The sequence below is a fragment of the Halichoerus grypus genome, chromosome X (genome assembly GCF_964656455.1).
Source record: "Halichoerus grypus chromosome X, mHalGry1.hap1.1, whole genome shotgun sequence".
Taxonomy (NCBI): domain Eukaryota; kingdom Metazoa; phylum Chordata; class Mammalia; order Carnivora; family Phocidae; genus Halichoerus; species Halichoerus grypus.
Window position 1 is genome coordinate 91,608,070 of NC_135727.1, and position 24,789 is coordinate 91,632,858.

Here is a 24,789-nt window from a genome sequence, read left to right on the forward strand (position 1 = left end):
AAGAAATTGACCAAGTGCTCCGAGACTACAAATGACCAAACTCATCCAAATAGTCCCAGAACCATTAAAGAGATTACATGTGTTGTTTTGCCCTCCAGAAAGGAATCTCCAGATTCAGATGTTTTCAGTGGAGAATTCTACCAAACGTTGAAAGAGAAATTAAAACCAACTTTGTAGGCTCTCTTGCAGATAAGAAAATATTTCCCACCTCATTTTATGAGGGCTAGTTTCCCTTTGCCACCAAAACCAGGAAAAAAAGCACACAAAGAAAAAGACAACTACAGACGGAGAGATCTCCTGAACTCAGCCAGAGAAATTCAACAAAACAGTAGCAAATCAAATCTGGAAATGTTTAAAAAAAGAATTATACAGTATACCACAACCAAATGGGATTTATTCTAGGTAAGAAAGACTTGTTCAATATTCCAAAATCAGTCAATGTAATCCACCATATCAAAAAAGACAAATCATATGATCATGTCAATTGATGCAAACACACACACAAACCCCCAGTATTTGACAAACTCCAATGCCAGACTTGTGGTTCCTGGAGAAGATGGAGTGGACACACCTCTTCCTATTTCTAGTACTAATTAGGGAACCTGGAGCGATGATCAAATAAATAGTATTTCTTATTATAAGTCACAATATCGTAGTAACAAAGACAGAGGAGCTATTTACATTCCTGGCCATGAGTGATCTTCTGTCTAAATATTTCATCCAGAGGAAAAAAGCATCAGAGAGATTATTTTCATTTGATTAGGAAAACTATGAAAGGGATTCAGAATTTATATGACTTAGCCATGGAGATATGCATTAAGTTATGTGCCTGTGGCCTAAAGTAACTATAATATTACTATTGGGAATTATACCTTAGAAATCTTTGAACTGGAAAAGACAGTTGATTGTCTTTTTTGTTGTTTATTTAGTAATAATGGAAATCTGCCTTTGAGAGGAAACTCGGGATATTTTCTGCTTTAAGTTATTTTTGTGTTCTCTTAGAATAAGGACCAACAAACCATGGCCCATGACCAAATATGGACCTCTGTCTGTTTTTGTAAGTAAAGTTTTATTGCAACACACACACACACACACAAAACAATAGCATTTTTATATACTAACAATGAAAGGTAAAAACACAATACCATATATAATTGCTCCAAAGAACATAAAATACTTGGGTATACAGTTAACAAAAAACGTACAGGATCTGTATGCTAAAAATTATAAAATATTGATGAAGAAAATAAAAGGAGATCTAAATAAATGGAGAGATATTTTGTGTTACGAATTGGAAGGGTCAACATGGTAAAAAAAAAAAAAAAGTCAATTCTCCCCAAACTGATCTATAGGGTTAATGCGATCACTGTAAAAATACCAGCAAAGTTTTCCATAGACAGAGACAAGCTTTTTCTAAAATTTATATGGAAAAGCAAAGAGTAAAATAGCAAAGACTAAAACAATTTTGAGCAAGGAAGAAAAAAGCAGGAGAAATCACTCTACCTGATATTAAGGCTTATTATATAGCTACAGGAATCAAGAGCGCATGGTACTGGTAGAGGGATAGCCACATAAATGGATGGAACAGAATATAGAACCCAGGCATAGACTCACACAAACAGGCCTAACTGATTTTGGTCAAGGGAGCAAAAGCAATTCAAGGGAAGGACAGTCCTATTCAACAAAGGTGCTAGAGCCAAGTGGGCATCAGTGGGGAAAAACATGAACCTGGACCAAACCTTGCACCTTTTACAAAATTAACTCAAAATGGATCATAGACTTACATATGAAACTTCTAAAAAGAAAACAGGAGAAAATCTTCAGTACATCAGGCTAGACAAAGAGTTCTTATACATGATACCAAAAGCACAATCCATAGAAGGAAAATGTGACAAATCGGGCTTCACCAAAACTAAAACTTTTTGCCCTGGAAGAGATGAAAAGACGAGCTACAGACTGGGAAAAAATAGTTGCAAAACATATATCCAACAAAGGACTTGTATCTAAAATATATATATAAAAAAACCTCTCAAAACTCAACTGAACAACCCAATTAGAAAACCAAACAATCCCATTAGCAAATGGTGCAAAAGACATGAAGAAACATTTCACCCCAGAGGATGTACAGATGGCAAATAATGATGTCAATATCATTAGCCACCAGGGAAATGCCAAAGAAAACCACAGTGAGATATCCCTACACACCTATCAAAATGGCTAAAATAAAAAATAGTGACAATACTAAATGCTGGAGAGGATGTAGAGAAACTGGATCACTTATACAGTGGACTCTTGAACAATGCAGGGGTTAGGGGTGCTGACCACCCCCCAGTCATGTATAACTTGTGACTCTCCTAACTACTAATAGCCTACCGTTGACCAAAAGTTTTACTGATAACATAAACAATCGAGGAACACATATTCCATATCGTATGCTATATTCTTACAATCAAGTAAGCTAGAGAAAGGGAAATGTTATTAAGAAAATCATAAAGAAGAGAAAATATACTTACACAACCGTACTGTATTTATGGAAAAAAATCCACCCATAAGTGGACCTATGCAGTTTAAACCTGTGTTGTTCAAGGGTTAACTGTCCGTTGCTAGAGAGAATGCAAAATGATACAGCTACTCTGGAAAATAGTTTGGCAGTTTCTTATACAACTGAACATGCAACTACCATATGGTCTAGCATTGCATTCCTGGGCATTTAGCCCGGAGAAATGAAAACTTACATTCACACAAAAACATGTACATGAATGGTCTTAGCAGCTTTGTTCATAATAGGCAAAAATGTCCTTCAGTGGGTGACTGGTTAACAAGCAGCAGACACATCCATGCGATGGAATATTCTCAGGGATAAAAAGCAACGGTCTATTAAAACATGCAACAACTTAGTCGGATCTCAAAGGAATCATGCTGAGTGGAAAAGCCAATCTCCAAAGGTTTCATATTGTGTGGTTCCATTTATGTAACATTCTTGAAATAACACAATTATAGAGATGGAGAAAGGATTAGTGGTTGCCAAGGGGACAGGGATGGGGGAGGGGGCCTGTAAAAGGCATAGCACAGGGCTCTTTGTGCTAAGGGAACAGTTCTCTGCCTTTACTGCAGAATCTACACATGTGATAGAATTGCACACCACCACCACACACACACACACACACACACACACACACACACACACACAAGTGCACGTAAAGCTGGTGAAATCTGAATAAAGTTGGTGGGTTGCACCAATGTCAATTTCCTCTTTTTTTAAAAGATTTGTTTATTTATTTGAGAGAGAGAGAGAGAAAGCAAGAGCAGGGGGAGGGGCAGAGGGAGAGGAAGAGAGAATCCTCAAACAGACTCCCCCCTGAGCAGGGAGCCCGATGCAGGGCTCGATCCCACGACCCTGAGATCATGACCTGAGCCGATATCAAGAGTTGGACGCTTAACCTACAGAGGCATCCAAGCGCCCTGGATTTCCTCTTTTCGATGTTGTACTATAGTCACCCAAAAGTTGAATGAAGGACACATGGAATCTCTTTGTATCATTTGTTTGAGCAATTTCGTGTGAATCTCTTCTTATTTCAAAATTAAAAATTAAAAACCAGTCGGCGTGGAGAAGGGGACTGGCTTCTGTGGGCAGAGCGGCGGGCTGTGGAGCTGCCCTGAGCCCTGAACTCACAGACTGTAGCCTGGCAGCGAGGCCACTGGATGACCGAGTGTCAGCCTCTGTGGGGACAAACACTGTGGCAGCGGATTGCCCAAGACCCCTGTTCGGGACCCCTGTGGACGGATGCCACGGGACGGGACCGTTTCAGGATGCGTGTCAGTGGATCAACAGGCTAGTGAGCCCTGCACCGCCTGGGTCAGGACCATGGACAACCGGACCCCAGCCGCACAGAGCATGGTAAGCCAGCCACGATTCCGGACTGGGGCCCAGAACAAGGCCTAGTGACGGCGGCACGAGAAAGCAAGGAGAGCCGGCAAATGTGCTGAGACTGCCAGTCACACGGTAGGGTGACGGAGAGAGCTTCAGGGCACATCGCCCTCTAGGCAAGTGCCCTCCCCGGCTCTCGAGGGTGGGGGCATGGACGGCAGCAGGTGCCTCTTCGGGCTCGGCACTGCGGCTCCTGCCTGCGCAGCAGGTGAGGCCTTGGATCCAAGGACTCCTAACTGGGTGGAGCTGCATTTGGAATTCCCCAAACACATCCGATCGCACCAAATGGTGCCACCTTTCAGCAAAGATGGCCAGGCAGAGGGCCGATGGCTGCACATTCCCTGCCCTGGGTCACCCCCCCCCCCGGATAGGAATGCCATTAAAACATAAAATGGATTCGTAAAAGAGAAAATGAAAGGTAACTGAGTCACCAAGGCGCCGCTCGTCGGGGAGCACACATTTTAAACAGGCAGGGTGGGCTCGAGACGTGGCAATTCTCCGCCAGAGAACATCCCGTTTGTTTTTTTGTTTTTTTTTTTTAAGATTGTATTTATTAGAGAGAGAGAGAGAGAGAGAGCAGGAGCAGAGGCAGAGAGAAGGAGACTACCCTGCTGAGCAGGGAGCCCAATGCGGGGCTCGATCCTGGGACCCTGGGATCATGACCTGAGCCGAAGGCAGACGCTTAACCGACTGAGCCACCCAGGTGCCCCCAGAGAACCTCCCGTTTGAAGAAAATGTTTAATTATAAACTTGGGAGCAAGAGGAGGAGGCCCAGACTGGCTGTAAGAGACCCTGATCACACGAGCCATCCTTTTCACCTTATCTCTTCCCCTCCCACGCCTGCCAGCAGGAAGCCGGGCAACTGGACCTCGTGAGTGGTGAAGAGAAGGGAGGGGGAGAGGCTCACCTGGTGTTTCTCTTCCCATCCCATTAGCCAGCGGGGCTGGATGGTTAGAGACCGATGACAATGGCAGAAGGTATGCGGGGATGACTTCTAAGTTGGTCCTGGAGCAACCACACACACGGGTGGGGCAAATATGGGGAGATGACAAGGCCTGGGTGCTTCAGAGACCGGGCATACCCATCATGTGGCCCCCAAAGGACAGTGACATCTTGGGCTGGTGGGGAAGGAACCCATCAGGCCTAGGGGATTTGGTGCAGCGAGGGGTTGGGGGGAAACCATTAGGGTTTGCTTTCCTCTTGCCTGCAGGACCCCTGACTTGTCCTGTCATCTCAGAAAGCTGTGGAAACCTTTTCTAGACCCCAAGTCAACAACATGCTGCTGCTCAGTTGCCTACAAACCTGCTAGCTGAAGCCAGCTCCCCCCGTGAGCAGGCCGTGGCGGGGGGCTGTGCCGGCCGGGGCAGCCTAATTGTTCTCTGCGGAAACACTTGAGCTGGCTCAAAGGGTTGGTCTGGATAAGGGATGCAAAACTGGTTTATTCCAGTTATCATAAGTGTAATAAATGATTCCAGCCTGCTACAGTTTCTGCCCCAATAGGGTACCACTTCTTTTTTTTTTTTTTTAAGATTTTTATTTATTCATTAGAGAGAGAGAGAGCATGATTGTGTGTGGGGGGGTGCGGCGGAGGCAGAGGGAGAAGCAGACTCCCCACTGAGCAGGGAGCCCGATGCGGGGCTCTATCCCAGGCCTCTGGGATCATGTCCTGAGCCAAAGGCAGATGCTTAACCATCTGAGCCACCCAGGCACCCCTAGGGTACCATTTCTGTGGTATTTGCCTGCCACACACAAACCAGTCTCAACTCCCTGGCTGGGGACGGACAATCCCACGGCCCCGGACTTCCTAGTGGCCACCCCAAGGCGGGCTGCGTGCGGCTGCCAACACCTCTTGCTGCACCTGGACTCAGGACATATTTAGGGGGCTTGCCTCTGGACCAGGAGCCTGGCTGTGGTCTGTCTGGGATCAGACCAGGTCTGGTCATTCTACTGGCAGTCATAGCCATGGTCACTCCCATCTGATTGCACTCAAGACAAACAGAAAGGCTTTCTTCCAAGCCCCTCTTGGTACAGTTACTTGGGGCATCTGATGGGGTGCCCTGGGCTTCTAAAAAGAATTCTTAGATGAGCACGTGAAAGATGGGGCGGGGCAGTTGTAGGGGACAGCCATGGCGCCCTGGCGACTTTGCACAGCCTCGCGTGGACCGCAAAGGGCACAGGCTTGAGCGAAGTCCCATATGAGTCTTGGCGGAGGGTCCTGCGGTCTTCTCTGGGACATGGCAGGACGGGCAGCCTGGTGAGGAGCCTGGTGAGGAGGGTCCCTCGCGTCCCTGGCTCAGGTGCTGCTGGGACTTCCCACCTTGACCGCACGGGGGGTCCAGCCGCAGGCTTCTGTGTAAGTCTCCAAAACTGACCGGAGTCGTGTAGTTCTGGAAACAGAGCGACTCCTGTTTAGAGTTGGCTCTTCTCTAACAGAGAGACTCAGCGTCTTTGCTGCCGGTCATCTGTGCTGCTCTGGTTCAGGGTCACCCGGGAGGACTAGGGACATGGCAGCCATCACCACGCTGGCCTTACTTTTGCTGTCTCTGTAGGCAATAAAGCGAATGGCTGTGGGCTCGTTGTCTCTTTCTTGGCTCAATCTGGGGACATGTGACAAGCTAGCCTAGCAGCTGCCACCACACTGTTGCTAAAGAACTGTTTTTCCTGAGTGACACAAATGTGCTGAAACGCGGGGGAGGATACGCTTCCTCTCACTTTGGCATTTTGATGAAGCACCTTCCCAGTGTCACCTTATCTTCCAATTGTCCACGTCAGTGCCCGGAGTCACACTGCCCCTGACAAGTCTGCCGCACGTTAGCCCTTGCGAGCCCCCTGGAAGCTTCGATGCTGCTTAAGAGATCCTCAAAGGCAAGACAGGAAACCCTCACTGCCATTTTTCTAGAAGAAAAGCCCCATGGAAAAGAAATTAGTTCATCCGTGTAATGTAACAACACAGATCACAGACACGTCGACAATGAAAAGGAGATCTGGAGGTTAGTTAGACCAACAGCCTCAATCACATGGGCACGGATTTCTGTACCCGTCTTACAGGCCAGAAACGGGGCCACCGACCTGTAAGGTGCCTTGTCCCAAACCACCCCACCCGCCCTGGCGTGGAGTTGGGATGGACCATGTCCCTTTCTTGCACCCACAGCCTTTACACAAGCAGCAAACAGCAACAATGCAACAAGGAGTATGTGCTCGCTCTTCAGTTGGTGATTCTTTCCCCCCTTCGAAAAGTTAAAGCCTAACTCTTAAGATATAGAGAACAAACTGGGGGTTGCCAGAGGGGAGGTTGGGGGCGGGGTGAACGGGTGAAATAGGGGATGGGGATTAAGAGTTCATCTCTCGGGCCTCTGAGCGCTGAGTAATACATGGAAGTGTTGAATCACCAGACTGTACACCTGAAACCAATATAACACCGTATGTTAATTATACTGGAATTACAATTTTTTTTTTAATTACACTTTCTTAAAACACTATAGCGTTACATTAGACAAAGCAGGCACAGAGATGAACACTTTCACTCTTACGGAAAATGCCTGCGCTACAAATGAGACTACTTGGCATGCTCGGGTGATGTCACCAACGCTAACGCGTAGCCCCGCTGGGTGCTGTTGTGCAACGGCCGGTGTGCAAGCCAGTCCTCTCGTGCGACGCCCGGTGTGCAAGCCAGTCCTCTCGTGCGACGGCCGGTGTGCAAACCAGTCTTCTCGTGCGACGGCCGGTGTGCAAGCCAGTCCTCTCACAGCGCTCAGGCATGAAGGGCGCTGGCTGCCTGCTCGCTGGTGTTCCTGCGTTTGGAAGGATTTCTCATTTGTGCCTGGCTGCCCTCTCGCTCCCGATCTTGGTTCTGAGGCTGTCACCGCCCCCCCCAACCTGTTGCATTTGGAGATGTATATTTGGGCTTGCGGGAGGGTGATTAGCAAGAGCACCAAAAGCTTATTTTATTTGCAGTTTTTGATCAAATGCATCAATCAAACTTAGAATTGCACCGTAGCTGTGCAGTTGACCCTTGAACAAAGCGGAGGTTACAGGGGCTGATCCCCACCCCATGAAGTCAAAAATCCACGTGTAACTTTTGGCTTCCTAGAAACTTAACTAGGAATAGCCTACTGTTTTTGTTTTTTTTTTTAAAGATTTTATTTATTCATTTGAGACACAGAGATACAGAGAGAGAGAGAGAAAGCATGAGCAGGGAGAGAGGCAGAGACAGAGGGAGAAGCAGGCTCCTTGCTGAGCCAGGAGCCCGATGTGGGGCTCGATCCCAGGACCCTGGGATCATGACCTGAGCTGAAGGCAGACGCTTAACCATCTGAGCCACCCAGGCACCCCAGGAATAGCCTACTGTTGACCAGAAGTCTTAACTGAGAACAGTTAATGAAAACATATTTTTTTTTATGTTCTATCAGTTATATGCTGCATTCTTTTTTTTAAGATTTTATTTATTTATTTGACAGAGAGAGAGACAGAGAGAGAGGGAACACAAGCAGGGGGAGTGGGAGAGGGAGAAGCAGACTTCCCGCTGAGCAGGGAGCCCGATGCGGGGCTCGATCCCAGGATCCCAGGGATCATGACCTGAACCGAAGGCAGATGCTTAACCGACTGAGCCACCCAGGCGCCCCGAGATCTTTCTTTTTTATTTTTTTAAAAATTATTTATTTATTTATTTGACAGAGAGAGACACAGCGAGAGAGGGAACAGAAGCAGAGGGAGTGGGAGAGGGAGAAGCAGGCTTCCCGCCGAGCAGGGAGCCCGATGCGGGGCTCGATCCCAGGACCCTGGGATCTTGACCTGAGCAGAAGGCAGATGCTTAACCGATTGAGCCACCCAGGCGCCCCGATATGCCACATTCTTACGATCCAGTAAGCTAGAGAAAAGAAAAGGTTATTCAGAAACTTATAAGAAAAAAAGTTACAAGGAAGCGAAAATACATTTCCAGCACCCTACCGTATTTATAAAAACAAATTCGTGTATATCGTGGGCCTGCACAGTTCATACCCCTGTTGTTCAAGGTCATCTGCATAGCAACTCACAGTTAGTTATACAACATAGTCTCAGATAGTTGAGAAAGAAGCAAACTACTTGAAAGATCTGGTTTCTTCCTCTGGCATTCCTATTTCTTTTCTGAGTTTCAGTGTGGCTATTTGAAAAATCTCTGCAATAATTGTGAATTGCTTTGATTCAATGAAAGAGTAGTAACGCGTCCATTCTAACATGTTCACTGGCATCTTCCTAAATAAGATGAACTTTGTTTGACAATCTATGATCTGGAAGGAGAATGTGTATGTGATCACAAAACTTTGGTTTCTAAGTTACTGCTTTTTTTTCCCCTTTATATACTGGGATTCAGTACAACGAAAACAAAACAGTCTTACTGAATCGTAGCTAAATCCTGCTGTTTGGTGGAGACTCTGGGCCCGAGGCCTGCCTTTCCGTTGTCACAGGTTCCAAAAGGAGACTTTCTACCTGCCATAGCCACAGATGCTGAAGGAGCCTAGGGAAGGCAGCAGCTCTCTCACCCGTGATTCACTGTTATTTAGAGCTGCATCCATAGTTACCACCAGCGATAACAGCACCCTGCACTTAGTACTGAGCGTCATTTTATTTAACCTTCAAAATATGCATCAGTTGAGGGATGCCTGGCCGGCTCAGTCGGTGATGAATGCGACTCTTGATGGGGGGGCGGGGGGGATTGAGTTCAGGCCCCCCACTGAGAGTAGAGCTTACTTAAAGAAAAAAATAAAGTATGTTAAAAATGTGCAACAGGTTTTTTAAAAAATATTTTGTTTATTTGAGAGAGAGAGCAGGAGCTGGGGGGCAGAGGGGGAGGGAGAAGCAGGCTCCCCACAGAGCAGGGAGCCCGATGCGGGGCTCGATGCGGGGCTCGATCCCAGGACCCTGGGATCATGACCTGAGCCGAAGGCAGACGCTTAACGACTGAGCCACCCAGGCGCCCCAAAATGTGCATCTGTGTAAAGCAACATAGGGAATAAATAATGTTCATGTGGTATATGGATACGGCAGAAGTAGTGATGGTCGCACACGAGTGACTGAAATCAGCACTGCACACCATCTTATATGTGTATGTGTTTTATGTGTATGCATCACAGATGTATGTCACCTGCGTCATATGTAACACATAGAATATGAAATCCAAGTATCTAGTTTTTATATATACCGTACATTTTAAAGCTCTGGAAATTATGAAGAAAAGATCAGAGTCTCCGGATTTCTTTTTTTCTTCCATTTACAGCTAAAATCTTTATGACAGAGGGGCGCCTGGCTGGCTCAGTGGGTAGAGCATGTGACTCATGATCTTGGGGTTATAAATTCGAGCCCCACGTTGGGTGTAGAGATTACTTGAAAAAATAAAATCTTTAACAAAAAAATCTTTATGGCAGAGTGAATTGAGGAGCAGTCACTCGGAAAATTAGGCTTTAAATTAATATATCATATACCAGCTTCAGAGAATGGACTTCTGTGACCCTTTGCCATGGTGTTTCGAGCACCACTTGATTAATAAGCGGGACTCAAACCAGTTCTTCACTGGTCCAGGGCTCGAGTGGTTTCTACTATGTTGTGTGTGTGGTAACTGGAAAAACCATAAATGATAGGAAAAACATATGGTAATGGGAACGGAAATTGATATATTCCACAGTGTTCACACAACATAAATGTGTCAGAGGAAGGATTTATGCTGAACACATTTCCATTGGTACATAATTATGCACTGTTATGGGTGAGTTTTTTTTAAAAAAACGAGGGGCATTAGGGGCGCCTGGGTGGCTCAGTCAGTTAAGCATCCGACTCTTGGTTTTGGCTCAGCTCGTGATCTCAGAGTCATGAGATCTCGAGCCCTGGGGCGGGCTCCCCACTCAGCAAGGAGTCTGCTTCCCTTCTCTCTCTCCCCTTACCCCACCCTCCCAGCTCATGTTCTCTCTCTCTCTCTCTCTCAAATGAATAAGTAAATCTTTTTTAAAAGGGGGTGGTGGCATTATGGGACATTTCAATTCAAAATATTGCCCTTTAGTGTCAAAAATTGGGTGGGGGGTGGATATTTATTCCACAGAGTTTAAAATAGGTCAATCTTAGGGCGCCTGGGTGGCTCAGTCGTTAAGCGTCTGCCTTCGGCTCAGGTCATGATCCCAGGGTCCTGGGATCGAGTCCCACATCGGGCTCCCTGCTCGGCGGGAGGCCTGCTTCTCCCTCTCCCACTCCCCCTGCTTGCGTTCCTGCTCTTGCTCTCTCTCTCTCTGTCAAATAAATAAATAAAATCTTTAAAAAAAAAAAATAAATAAAAAATAAAATAGGTCAATCTTGTAAAGCAAACCATTTTAATGTACTCTCTAAAATCCAAACGTTCAAAGAGCCAATCTTAAAATTTATAAAAAGGTTGCAACTATACTTTAACACCCATTCCATAAATTATATTCACTGACTATTTGCTCAAAGCCTAGCAAATGAGGGCTGTAACCCAACAGCTGGCCCCCTGCCTCCCTTCTCTGGCCACCTCTCACAGGTGACAGCTGAGTTGGTCCACCTATAAGGCGAAATAGTCATTAAGGAGCAAAACAGTATAAGGCGTGCCTGGGTGGCTCAGTCATTAAGGGTCTGCCTTCCGCTCAGGTCTTGATCCCGGGGTCCTGGGATCTGGGATCGGGCCCGGTGTCGGGCTCCCTGCTCAGCTCAGAGTCCGCTTCCCTCTCTCCTTCTGCCCCCCTCCCCCTGCTCGTGCTCTCTCTCTCTCTCAAATAAGTAAGTAAAATCTTTAAAAAAATAAAAATTAAAAAAAAGAAACAAAGTATGTTCACAAAAATCCTCCAACTCATCTTTCACCTTTTTTCTGGAAGAAAACAAGAATTCTGCGATTCACGTAGTGAGACCACTTTGTCACTAGGACTCAGAGGAAAAGCCTGTTTGGGTCTAGCAGAATTCTACAGAAAGCTCTTCTGTTAGGTAAAGCGGAGAATACTGGGATCCAGCAGCTTACTAATCTGATTAATGAAACGCTACCCTCCATACCACACCCGGATTATTAGTTTTTCCAAGAATTGGAATGCAAAAAATTTGCCGCTGAATCTGATGAAGATCGTTTCAACTTCATTTCACAAGGGAGAAAGCGGCTCACGGTCCCGTTGAGCTGTAGGTGCCTGCTAAGAAACAAAGATATCCTTTCTGCAGCACAAACAGATCCCTGGCCATTCTGCAATCTTTGTCGGACGCATTAGGACTTTGGGGGTGATAAAATGAGAGCTTTGCTTGTTTGCTTTTTAATCACTGTGGCCTTTATAAGAGTAGCAACTGGACTAGTAGCAAAAAGTCGTGGGGAATAACAATATAGCAGAACAAAAGCAAGCTGAAAATTATTTTCAAGGACTAAGGAAAGAAATGCGTGGTACAAATAGCCAACGGTGCTGAAAGATCTTTGGGAGGAAAAGTAGACATTTTTACCAATGCAGAAGAAAATGTTCTCTGGGTCTAAGTACAATAACAAGGACAAGGAAAAAATGTCAGAACAAGCAGGAAAATCGGGTTCTATGTCTTGAGAATCGAAACCTCTTATGATTCTCACTAAGAGAATTACTGTGAGGGGCCCCTGGGTGGCTCAGTCAGTTAAGCCTCGGACTCTTGGTTTGGGCTCCTGTCATGATCTCAGGGTCGTGGGATCAAGCCATGCGTGCGTCCCTCTCCCTCCCTCTCTGTTCCTCCCTGCCCCCCCCAAATAAATCATTTTTTTAAAAAAGAGAGAATTTCGGGGCCCTAGGTGGCTCAGTCAGTTAAGCGTCTGCCTTCGGCTCAGGTCATGATCCCAGGGTCCCGGGATCGAGCCCCGCATCGGGCTCCCTGCTCAGCGGGGAGCCTGCTTCTCCCTCTCCCACCCCCCCTGCTTGTGCTCCCTCTCTCGCTGTGTCTCTCTCTGTCAAATAAATAAAATCTTAAAAAAGAGAGAGAGAGAATTTCTGTGAATAAGAAACTGAGTTTGACAGCAGCATGAAAACCAGAAAAAGGATAGAAAAGCAGGAAACAAATTTAAATAGCCACAGGAATGGCTCTGACCATGGGCATGAGGTCGGAATTTCAGGAGGGACAGAAAAAGCAGGCAGGCAGACGGCAGAGAGATTTGCTGGAACCTTTGAGCCATAAGCAAGAGTTCTGAATATGTCATTGCTTTAGAAGGCTTTCGAAGCCATAACTCTCTGCGAGGAAAAGCTCTGCTAGCCTTTGAGACCAATGAAGACCGGTTGTCCTGCTATGGGAAACATGGAGGTTTAAAATGGGAAAGCCTAGGGTTTCTTGATGAGAAGAAATCTGTGATGGGGCATTCAAGTCCCAAGCATTATTTTTTTTCCAAAATATATTTAGAGAGACACTAATTGGCATTTCTGCATTGTTGTTTAGGTGTTATAAGAAAAGAGGCTTCAGGGCCACCTGGGTGGTGCACTCGGTTGAGCGTTGGACTCTTGGTTTCAGCGTTGGACTCTTGGTTTCAGCTCAGATCATGATCTCAGTGTCCTGGGATCGAGCCCCACATCGTCATCGGGCTCTGTGCTCAGCAGGGCGTCTGCTTGTCTCTCTCCCTCTCCCTCTGCTCCTCCTCCCTGCCACTCTCTCTCTCTCTCAAATAAATAAGTAAAATCTTAAAAAAAAAAAAAGAGGCTTCAGAAATCACCACTTCCTGTGACAAATCAGGCCATTCAACTGTCAATTCAACCCTTGGTCCTCAGCAACGCTCAAACAAAATAAAAGCATGCTTCCTTAGGCCAACACGGATCACAGAGGGACTCCTGCTCTCTGTGGGTCCTTCTGATAATATGCATTTTCACACCTCACGTGGGGGATGACAGTGAAGCAGGTAAATTCATCAGGGACACTTGGTACATTTCTAAGAGCACCGTGAAAGCTACTGGAAGGCCATGGAGAGAAATGACTTACCAACTCCATGTGCCTTGATGAAGTCGTGGCCTGAATATACAGCTGGCCGTCTTACTTAGGAGCTCAGGTTCCCAATGTGACGGTTTGTTCAGCTGTCTGGTTTAATGAGGGTGACGAAGATGGTCTGTAGCAGTTCTTAAATTCTCCCCAGGAGACTTTACCAAATGAAGACCTCAGAGAATTGTCCCCAACAAACATAAGACAACTGAGCAGCTCAGCTGAAAAGATTCCCCCAGACTCACTTAAATGCAAAGTGTTCTCAAGTCTAGGCATCGCTCCAAAAGTAGCCCCAGGGGTGCCCGGAGGGTTCAGGCGGTTAAGCGTCTGCCTTCGGCTCAGGTCATGATCCCAGGGTCCTGCTTGGCAAGAAGCCTGCTTCTCCCTCTCCCTCTCCCCCCACCCCGTCCGCTCATGCTCTGGCTCTGGCTTTCTCTCTCTCTCAAATTAATAAATAAATCTTTAACTAAAAAAAAAAAAAAGAAAGAAAAGAAAAGTAGCCCCAGCCTGGCTGCCATGGCTGAAGGACAGGGTCAATGCAGAAAGGCATTACATCACTGGGAAAGGTTTTGTGGGGGTGGTTGGTTGGGGAAAGTAGATACTAAAATCATTTTTTTTTTTTCCTGAAGTCATCACCTGTTGGTTCCCAAAAAGGTTAAAATGAATCATCTCTCTCCCTGCCTCTCCTCCACCCACCTCCTCCACAGCTCTTATGATTCCAGAGCAGAAACAAAAACTAATAATCACTGGGGTCACAAGTAACTGATGATCACGAATGCATGATCATGAGCATAAAATCATTTATATTTTAAAATACGCACTACAAAATGAGTAAAATATGCATACACATGGCCAGTGGAGGTTGCCATAGAGACAGTTGGCTATATTGTTCCCAGTTTCACTGTTTATCACTGCTCGGGAATGCATCCACCATAACTATATTCCTCCTAGAATACACACACACACACAGAGGCTGAGCACTGTCAAGTGACACATTCTTACAAAATTTAGGTTACATTGTTCTTTCATCTGTGCTTTTTTTTTTTTTTAAGATTTTATTTATTTATTTGACAGAGAGAGACACAGCGAGAGAGGGAGCACAAGCAGGGGGAGTGGGAGAGGGAGAAGTAGGCTTCCCGCCCAGCAGGGAGCCTGATGCGGGGCTCGATCCCAGGACCCTGGGACCATGACCTGAGCCGCTTTTGAACTAGACCTAGAGTACGATGGCATGGTGGAGACCTCTGGAAAATGCTACCTTCTGACAAAGGAGGCACCCTATGGCATTGGAGAATGAGGTCTATCATAAATAAAGCACCCTTTTGAGGACATTACTGAGCTCTGAAATGGGAATTATTCCTTTGTCTCATGTTTTATCATCTAATAATGCTTTAAAAGTGCAAATATCACTTGTTGATGTTATACTTTCAGTGAAATCAATAAGTGACTGCTGCAGTTTTAAAAATTGTACTTCCAAAACAGAGACCTAACTCCTGATTTCTTGGGAATGCTTATCACAGAAGGGGCTGGCCTCATAAAATTCCAACTTTAGGGGCGCCTGGGTGACTCAGTTAAGCATCTGTCTTGGGCTCAGATCATGATCTCAGGGTCCTGGGATCGAGCCCTGCGTCGTTGGGCTCCGTGCTCTGCGGGGAGTCTGCTTCTCCCTCTCCCTCTGCCGCTCCCCCTGCTCGTTCATTCTCTCTCTCTCTCAAATAAATAAATAAAATCTCTTTTAAAAATTCCAACTTTTTCGGGCACCTGGGTGGCTCAGTTGTTTGTTAAGCGTCTGCCTTCGGCTCAGGTCATGATCCCGGGGTCCTGGGATTGAGCCCTGCATCAGGCTCCCTGCTCAGCGGGAAGCCTGCTTCTCCCTCTCCCACTCCCCCTGCTTGTGTTCCTTCTCTTGCTGTGTCTCTGTCAAATAAATAAATAAAATCTTTAAAAAAAATATTGCAACTTTAAAAAAACACAGGTTTCCCACAAATTCTACCTTAGGAAACTGTTGGAGGAAACGCGGGTGAGGAGATAAGGAGGGGTGTTAGGACACAATGGAAAAAATAAGAAACATCACAGCATTCCAATAAAATGAAAAATCATCATTAGCCATCAGGGAAATTCAAATCAAAACCACACTGAGATACCACCTTACACCAGTTAGAATGGCAAAAATTGACAAGGCAAGAAACAACAAATGTTGGAGAGGTTGTGGAGAAAGGGGAACCCTCTTACACTGCTGGTGGGAATGCAAGTTGGTACAGCCACTTTGGAAAACAGTGTGGAGGTGCCTCAGAAAATTAAAAACAGAGCTACCCTACGACCCAGCAATTGCACTCCTGGGTATTTACCCCAAAGACACAGATGTAGTGAAAAGAAGGGCCATATGCACCCCAATGTTCATAGCAGCAATGTCCGCAATAGCCAAACTGTGGAAAGAGCCGAGATGCCCTTCAGCAGATGAATGGATAAAGAAGATGTGGTCCATATATATAACGGAATATTACTCAGCCATCAGAAACGATGAATACCCAACTTTTACATCAACATGGATGGGACTGGAGGAGATTATGCTAAGTGAAATAAGTCAAGCAGAGAAAGTCAATTATCATATGGTTTCACTTATTTGTGGAACATAAGGAATAGCATGGAGGACATTAGGAGAAGGAAGGGAAAAATGAAGGGGGGGAAATTGGAGGGAGAGATGAACCATGAGAGACTATGGACTCTGAGAAACAAACTGAGGGTTCTAGAGGGCAGGGGGTGGGGGGATGGGTTAGCCCAGTGATGGGTATTAAGGAGGGCACATAATGCATGGAGCACTGGGTGTTATACGAAAACAATGAATCATGGATCACTACATCAAAAACTAATGACATACTATATGGTGACTAACATAACATAATAAAATAAAATTTAAAAAAAATATGGGGAAGGCCCACGTAGCAGCCCAGAAATATGAACGGCTATTCTCAGCAAATGTGAGGTTACCCAAGCTACAGGATAAATAAACGTGGTTATTTTTCCTCTTTAAAAAAAAATTTTTTTTTAAGATGTCTGTTCTTTCTCCAAAAAGATCTTGGTGTGTGAGGTGATGGGTGTTCACTAAATGTACTGTGGTGATCATTTCACAGTATACATAAATCATATTATCGTATCAGAAGCTGAAAACTAATACAATGTTATATGTCAATTATATCTCAGTAAAACCGGAAAAAAATAAAAATAACTAAAAAACATAAAGATTTCGGGAGAACATACACCTGCTGTGGGTTCAGCATTCACTTTCCCTGCAGACTCACACCTCTTTGCTCAGAGATTTAGGGCTTCAGATGTAGTCAACAAGTAGTACATGCATCTAATACATTTCCTCATCATTGATTTAATTCAGTAAACCCAATAAAAGTCACCTACTTGATGTGTCTAACTCTGTGGGGTAGTTCCCTGACCTACTGCCAACAAAACAATTGCTGTTGGTTTTCTTCTGAGTTGTTTTTTTAAGATTTTATTTATTTATTTGAGAGAGAGAGAGAGAGAGCAAGCACAAGCCGGGGGGAGGGGCAGAGGGAGAAGCAGGCTCCCCGCCGAGCAAGGAGCCCGATGAGGGACTGGATCCCAGGACCCTGGGATCATGACCTGAGCCGAAGGCAGACGCTTAACGACTGAGCCACCCAGGCGCCCAATAATCTTTATTTCTTTAACTTGTTGTCTTGTAAATAAGATTACTTTGGCTGAGGGGCGGCTGGCTGGCTCAGTGGGAAGAGCACGTGACTCTTGATCTCGGGTTGTGAGTTCAAGCCCCACGTTGGGCGCAGAGATGACGTAAATAAATAAATAATTAAAAAAAAAGATCACTTCAGCTGAATACAACAGCACAATCTGAAGTTTCCAGTATTTCTGTGTCCTGTAAAAACAGAGAAGAAGCCCTGTGCTGTTCCATTATGGGAGTTCACAAAACACGCCAAAGATAGGGATGGAGACATGGAGGAATTACATTGTAGCAGTCAGCGTAAATGATGTTGCTTCTGCATGGACAACAAAATAACCATGTCCTCTTTTGATCCTGGGTTAAAACAAAGAGCTACACAAATAGCTGAAATCCGGGGGGGGGGGGGGGGTTGTGTGCAAAATTCCAAGAGAAGACTGGCTTTTTTAAACTGCTGATTTTCAGGATGCCTGGGTGGCTCAGTGGGTTAAGCAACTGCCTTTGGCTCAGGTCATGATCCCGGGGTCCTGGGATCGAGTCCCGAATCTACTTCTGCCTGCCGCTCCCCCTGCTTGTGCTCTCTCTCTCTGACAAATAAATAAAATCTTTACAAAATAATAAACTGTCAATTTTCAAACCTCATGCCAGAACCACTAAGAGAGTAGCAATCCCAGAGATGCCCCTCCCTTGACCATCCTATGATGAAGAGCCTTTCACAAGCTAGAATGGCATTAATCCCACCGTGGCAGGGTGCAAAGGAATAAAACTAAGGAATGAGATAATCTAAAATAATGAACTAATCTGTAAACAGTCGACCCTACCAACATGGCTTACTCCTTCAAATTATACAACTGCAATTCCTTTTTTTTTTTTTTTAAAGCTTACACATGATCAAAATCAGTAGGAGGACTGAAAGGATTTTCTTTTTCTTCAAACAAATAAAATTGCTCTTTAGCACATGTTAGAAGGAATAGAGCAGTAGAAAGAGTGGGGCTTCAGACAGAATACCTAGCTAAAACATACTACTTGTTTGTTACATGACCTTGGGCAAGGGCAGACTGCGGAACCTCAGCAGCCGCTCCGCTCCATCATCTGTTAACATGGCAACAATAACACCACATTCCATAGTGTTATCACGAGGGGCAAATGAGACTATATCTGGAATTCCTGAAGTCCCATTTGTATTATTGTATTTATGACAGAGCAGGATGGTTTTTAATAATCATTATTTTTGTTTCCAGAATAGGTTCAAAAACAGATTGTATTTTGAAATGTATTTTGAAACACATATTTTACCTTCACTGAGTCATAGCCCTCTTCATATGTCACAAAAAAAAGGGGGGGCGCTGGCTGAAAGCCAAGGGCAGGAGCTTGGGAAGAGGCAGGAATGCTTCCAAATGGATACAAAATCTGCTGCTTTCAGCACAGTCTCCTTTTGGAAAGAGGAAAGATCCTCTCTACCCCTCCCCCATTTCCAACTGGGCACAGAAAAACCTATTGACTGAGGGAGGGAGGGAGGAGGGAGGGAAGGAGAGAAGCCCCTCGGTGAGTATAACTGCTGGAGCAAACCCAAACCGAAATTTTGTTAGGATCTAGAATGGAAAGAATCAAGATTCCAGAGCTGCTCAGAGATTGGGACATGGATCTTCCATGGCAGTTGGGGGGCCGGGGGGAAGGATGGTCCCTTGAAGCCCTGTTTTCAGACATTGTTCATTCCTAACACCAAAAACCTATATTCACAATAAAGTTTTCTTCTATGGTGCTTTTACCATTTCATAGAGTAGCTAACATAGGCAGTGACCCACTCAATGGGTGGCTGGCAAATGCACGTGGACCGTGACCAGCTGTGCATCACATTCTCTGGAAACTGTAACTGTAAACCTTATCCACGCGCTATTCATTTGTTCTACTTTTCTGTTCCCCTTTCTTGCTTTCTTCTGCCTTCCATATTTCTTTTTAACTTCCAGATTGCTTTCTCTCCTATCTCCTTACTGCACTGAAAGAACGTACAATTTTAGAAGGTCGTATAAGAAAATGTTTTCAGGGGCGCCTGGGTGGCTCAGTCGTTAAGCGTCTGCCTTTGGCTTGGGTCATGATCCCAGAGTCCTGGGATCGAGCCCCGCATCAGGCCCCCTGCTCCACGGGAAGCCTGCTTCTCCCTCTCCCATTCCCCCTGCTTGTATTCTCTCTCTCGCTGTGTCTCTCTCTGTCAAATAAATAAATAAAATCTTTAAAAAAAAAAAAAAAGAAAATGTTTTCAAAGATTTTATTTATTTATTTGAGAGAGAGAGAGAGAAAGATCACAAGCAGGGAGAGTGGCCGAGGGATAGGGAGAAGCAGACTCCCCACTGAGCAGGGAGCCCCATGTGGGGCTTGATCCCAGGACCTGGGGATCATGACCTGAGCCGAAGGCAGGCGCTTAACCACCTGAACCACCCAGACACCCGAAAATGTTTTTAAAGTATAGATACTTGGGGCACCTGGGTGGCTCAGTCAGTTAAGTGTCTGCCTTCAGCTCAAGTAATGGTCCCAGGGTTCTGGGATTGAGTCCTGCGTTGGGCTCCCTGCTCAGCGGGGATCTGCTTCTCCCTCTGCCCCTCCTACTGCTCATGCTCTCTCTCTCTCACTCTCTCTCTCTCTCAAATAAATAAAATCTTTAAAAAACCTCTGTATTAAAAAATAAAATATAGATACTCATGTTTATATCCATTTTTGTCCAGTTGTTAAGGAAACTTTTTTCAAGACAAGGATTATAATGGCACAAAAAAACTATAAGCATTTCACAAATGTATCACTTTTTTTTTTATTCAATGAATTTAAAGAACCCAACAGTGTTAAAAGTAACAAATCAGTGTCTGTGAGGTTTTTACAATCCATATTTCTGTCTTTTAGTACCTAAGAGTACAAATATATCGAGACAAAAAGTTGGAATAATTAATGGGTTAAGCTTTCATCTCAAGAAATGAGAAAACAAACAGCTAAGTCAATTTAACAACGTTGAGGAAAAGTACTTCTGCTTCCAGCCACAGTGGAGCAACAGGGACAAGACTTATCTTCCTGCCTGAAACAACAATAGAACCAGACAAAACACATGAAACAATCGTTTTCAAAATAAGGGTCATCAGGAAATGAAGGACAGTGTTCCCTGAGAGATAGGAAACAATTGAGATGAGCCCTATGAATTCCTCAGCTTCCTGCCTAGAGGGATTGTCCAGGCCGCGGTGTAGGGAGGGACACCCAGGCAGAGCCCAGCAGACCCCTCAACTCAAAGAGACAGAGCAGAGAGTCCATAGAAACCAGGATGGCTAAAGTCCATAGGGCAGAGTAGCAGAGAGGAGATTAATGCACAGAGGACCCTGGAGATCTGCAGAGGGTCCTCCTCAAACAGTCAGCAGAGTATCAGTCAGAGCACATGTGTGAGGAAACTGCCCGAGACTGGGGAAAGAGCCATCTGAAAGGGTTATAGGGAACAAATGCGTAGCTTTCACACAGGGTGGGGAACAGAGGCTAATCTAACCGGCAAGACTGGAAACACTCATAATTCACAGGTCATGAGCTAGAGGACTCAGTAGTGGGGAATAATTAGCCTTAGAACAAACACTTCTTTGGAACTGCCTAACAAGTCATAAAAGCAAGACCTGAAAGGATCAAACTGTTTCTAAGAAAATTAGATGCATCACAGAACAAAGATCCAGGAGATTTAGAGGAAGACAAAAATATCCGGCAGCCAGTAAGATAAAATTCACAATGTCTAGGATCCAACCAAAGATTACCAGAAATGTCTTTGCAGGGAAACGCGACCCATAATAAGGAGAATCATCAATTAATCAAGACCGACTTAGAATTGACCCTGATAAATTATCAGAGGTCATTAACAGTTATTAGCATGACTGTATGCCGTATGTTCCAAAAGTGAAATAGAGACACTGAGGATATAAAGAAGGACCCAAACTGAGCAGCTACAATGCCCTAGTTGAAAAATACACTAGTGGGATTAACAGCACATTGGGCATTGCAGAAGAAAGTATTAGTCAACTCGAAGGCACAGCAATAGAAACTACTGAAAATGAAACACATAGGGGCTCCTGACTGGCTCAGTGGGTGGAGCATGCAACTCTTGATCCCGGGGTCATGAGTTTGAGCCCCACGTTACGTTGGGTGGGGAGATTACATACATACATACTACATACATACATACATACATACATATTCTATAAAAAAGAAAAGGAAATAAAACACATAGAGTAAAAAGAATTTAAAAAATGAAAAGTGCATCCGTGAGCTGTGGGACAACTTCAAGCAGCCTAATATATGAATAACTGGAGTCCGTGAAGGAGAAGAGAGAGGGGAGCTTCAGGAAAAAAAAAAAAATTGAAGAAATCCTGGCCAAAATGTTTCCAAATTTGACGAATACTAGAGATCCAGAGATCCAAGAATCTCAAAGAAACCCAAACACAAGAAACATGGAGAAACTACACCAAGGCTTATCATAATCAAATTGTTCAACACTGGCGCTAAAGAGAAAATATTCAAAGCAGCCAGGGGTCAAAAAGGACATGCTAAGTATACAAGCACAAGGATAAGGATGACAGCAGATTTCTCATTGGAAAACAATGCAAGCAAGAAGACAGTGGAGTAACATCATCATTTTTAAAATTGTTTTAAAGATTTTATTTATTTATTTGAGAGAGAGAGAGCATGAACAGGAGGGAGGAGGCAGAGGGAGAGGGATAAGCAGACGCCCTGCTGAGCAGGGAGCCCGATGCGGGGTTCAATCCCAGGACCTGGAGACCATGACCCGAGCCTAAGGCAGCCACTTAACTGACTGAGCCACCCATGTGTCCCTGGAGTAACATCTTTAACATACTGAAAGAACTAGAAACTGTGTACCTAGAATTCTATACCCATGAAAATATCTTTTAAAAAAATAAGGTGAAACAAAGACATTTCCAGACATTCCAAAACTGAGAGAATTCATCACCAGCAGACCTACACTATTAGAGATGTTAAAGGATGCCCTTCGGGCAGAAGGCAAGTGACACCAGATGGAAATCAGGACCTAGACAAAGGAATGAAGAGCACTGGAAGTAGTAACCACGGTATGGCATGGTAAATATATGCGATTTCTTTTCTTATTACTTAAATCTCTTTAAAGCAATTGACTGTTTAAAGAAAAAAAACCCAATGTATCATGGGGTTTATAACTAATGCAAAAGTAAAATGCATGATGACAACAACTTTTAAAGGCTAAGCAGGGAGAAATGGAAGCATGCTATCAGAAAGTTCTTATACTATATGTGAAGTGGTATCTGTCACTTGAAGTTAAAGATGTATACTATAAACCCCAAAGCAATCAGTAAATAAAACCAAGAGTTAGAGCTAATAAGTCAACAAAAGAGCTAAAGTGGAATCATTAAAAAAAAAAAATACCTAACCCAAAATAAAGCAGAAAAAGGGAAAAGGAGAAGAGGGAATAGGATAAATAGAAAACCAACAGCCAAATGAAAGACTCAACTTATAGGTAAATATGTCAATAATCACATTAACTGAATAATCTAAACACCCCAATTACAACACAGATATTGTCAGATCAGATTAAAGATCCAACTACATGCTACCTAAGTGTGTTAAGAAACACACTTAAAACATAATACACGAGTGGCATCAGCAAAATGGCAGACTAGGAAGCTCCAAGCTCTCACTCTCCAACAGAAACATCAACAAACAAACAAATGCCAAGCCGAATTGTCAGAACAAACCGTGTCAGCGCCCTGGAGAACAGAGTTTTACAGCAACGGAGCAAGATCCATCCAAGAGAAAGCCATCTTCAAAGTCGTAGGAAAGTTTTAGGTATTCTTACCCACGCTCACCCGACCCCCTCCCTGGCATGGTGGCAGCCATGGTCTCAAAGTGCAGCCAGGTTCCCAGTTCCCTCCCTTGAACTGAGGGGACAGAACTTTGTAAATGCGCATGTATGTGCTCTCTATCCATCCACCTTGCTCTATTTTCCCTTCTGGATTGATTTATTCATCATTCTGTTTCCCTCCATTTGTTTGAAATGTATACCTTTCCTATTCTTTAGTTGGCTAGCCCTAGTTTATCAAAATATAGTATTAGTCTAATTTAAAGTCTAGAAGATGCATTCCTTGGTACACTTTAACCTCTATCCATAATATATTTTATTTACTTATTTTAAGTAAGCTCTGTGCCCAACGTGTGCTTAAATTCACAACCCGGAGATCAAGAGTCACACACGTGCTCTACCAACTGAGCCAGCCAGGCGCCTCTGCTTTAACCTCTATCCAATTCACCCATTTCCTCCTTGGCTACGTGTAATGTGTTGTTCAACTCATCCATTGTTTTTTTTTTTTTAAGATTTTTTAATTTACTTATTTGACAGAGAGAGAGAGAGAGCACAAGCAAGGGGAGGGGCAGGGCAAGAGGGAGAAGCAGGCTCCCCGCAGAGCAGGGAGCCCAACTCGGGGCTCGATCCCAGGACCCTGGGATCATGACATGAGCAAAAGGCAGACACTTAACTGAGCCACCCAGGCGCCCCTTATCCATTGGTTTCTTAAATTGTATTACCTATCTCAGGCTTATCATTTCTACTTGTTTTTTTTTAAGATTTTGTTTATTTGACAGAGAGAGAGAGACACAGCGAGAGAGGAAACACAAGCAGGGGGAGTGGGAGAGGGAGAAGCAGACTCCCTGCTGAGCAAGGAGCCTGATGCGGGGGTCAATCCCAGGACCCTGAGATCATGACCTGAGCTGAAGGCAGACGCTTAACGACTGAGCCACCCAGGCGCCCATGTGATTCTGATTCTTATGATTCTCTTCTGATTATGTGTGCTGTCATTTTTTAAAAAGATTTTATTTGAGAGAGAGCGAGAATGAGCGGTTGGGAGGGGCAGACGGAGAGAGAGAAGCGGACTCCCTACTGAGCAGCAAGCCAAATGTGAGACTCGATCCCAGGACCCAGAAATCATGACCTGGGCCGAAGGCAGCCGCTTAACCGACTGAGCCACCCAGGTGCCCCTCGTGTTGTCATTTCAAGACATTTTTGGTTAAATCAGGGAAGTTATTTTAAATGGATTCACTTTAGGAGGTCTTCGTCCAGGACTGATGATGCATAGGTAATGAGGTCTTTCTGTACTTAAAGCCCATTCTGAATCAGCTCTTTACACCTGCTTCCTCATCTGCAAAATGGGGTAACAGTGTTCAAATCATATGG

General features: G+C 44.7%; 1 long non-coding RNA gene across 1 annotated transcript; it reads right to left on the reverse strand.

Moving 5' to 3' along the window:
* Positions 1-7,334: 7,334 nt before the first annotated feature.
* LOC144380437 (uncharacterized) lies at positions 7,335-8,799 on the reverse strand. The gene is made up of 2 exons (XR_013444586.1): positions 8,720-8,799; positions 7,335-7,719 (listed from the first exon to the last, which is right to left on the reverse strand). It is a non-coding gene; the product is annotated as an uncharacterized LOC144380437 (long non-coding RNA).
* Between the last annotated feature and the right edge of the window lie 15,990 nt (positions 8,800-24,789).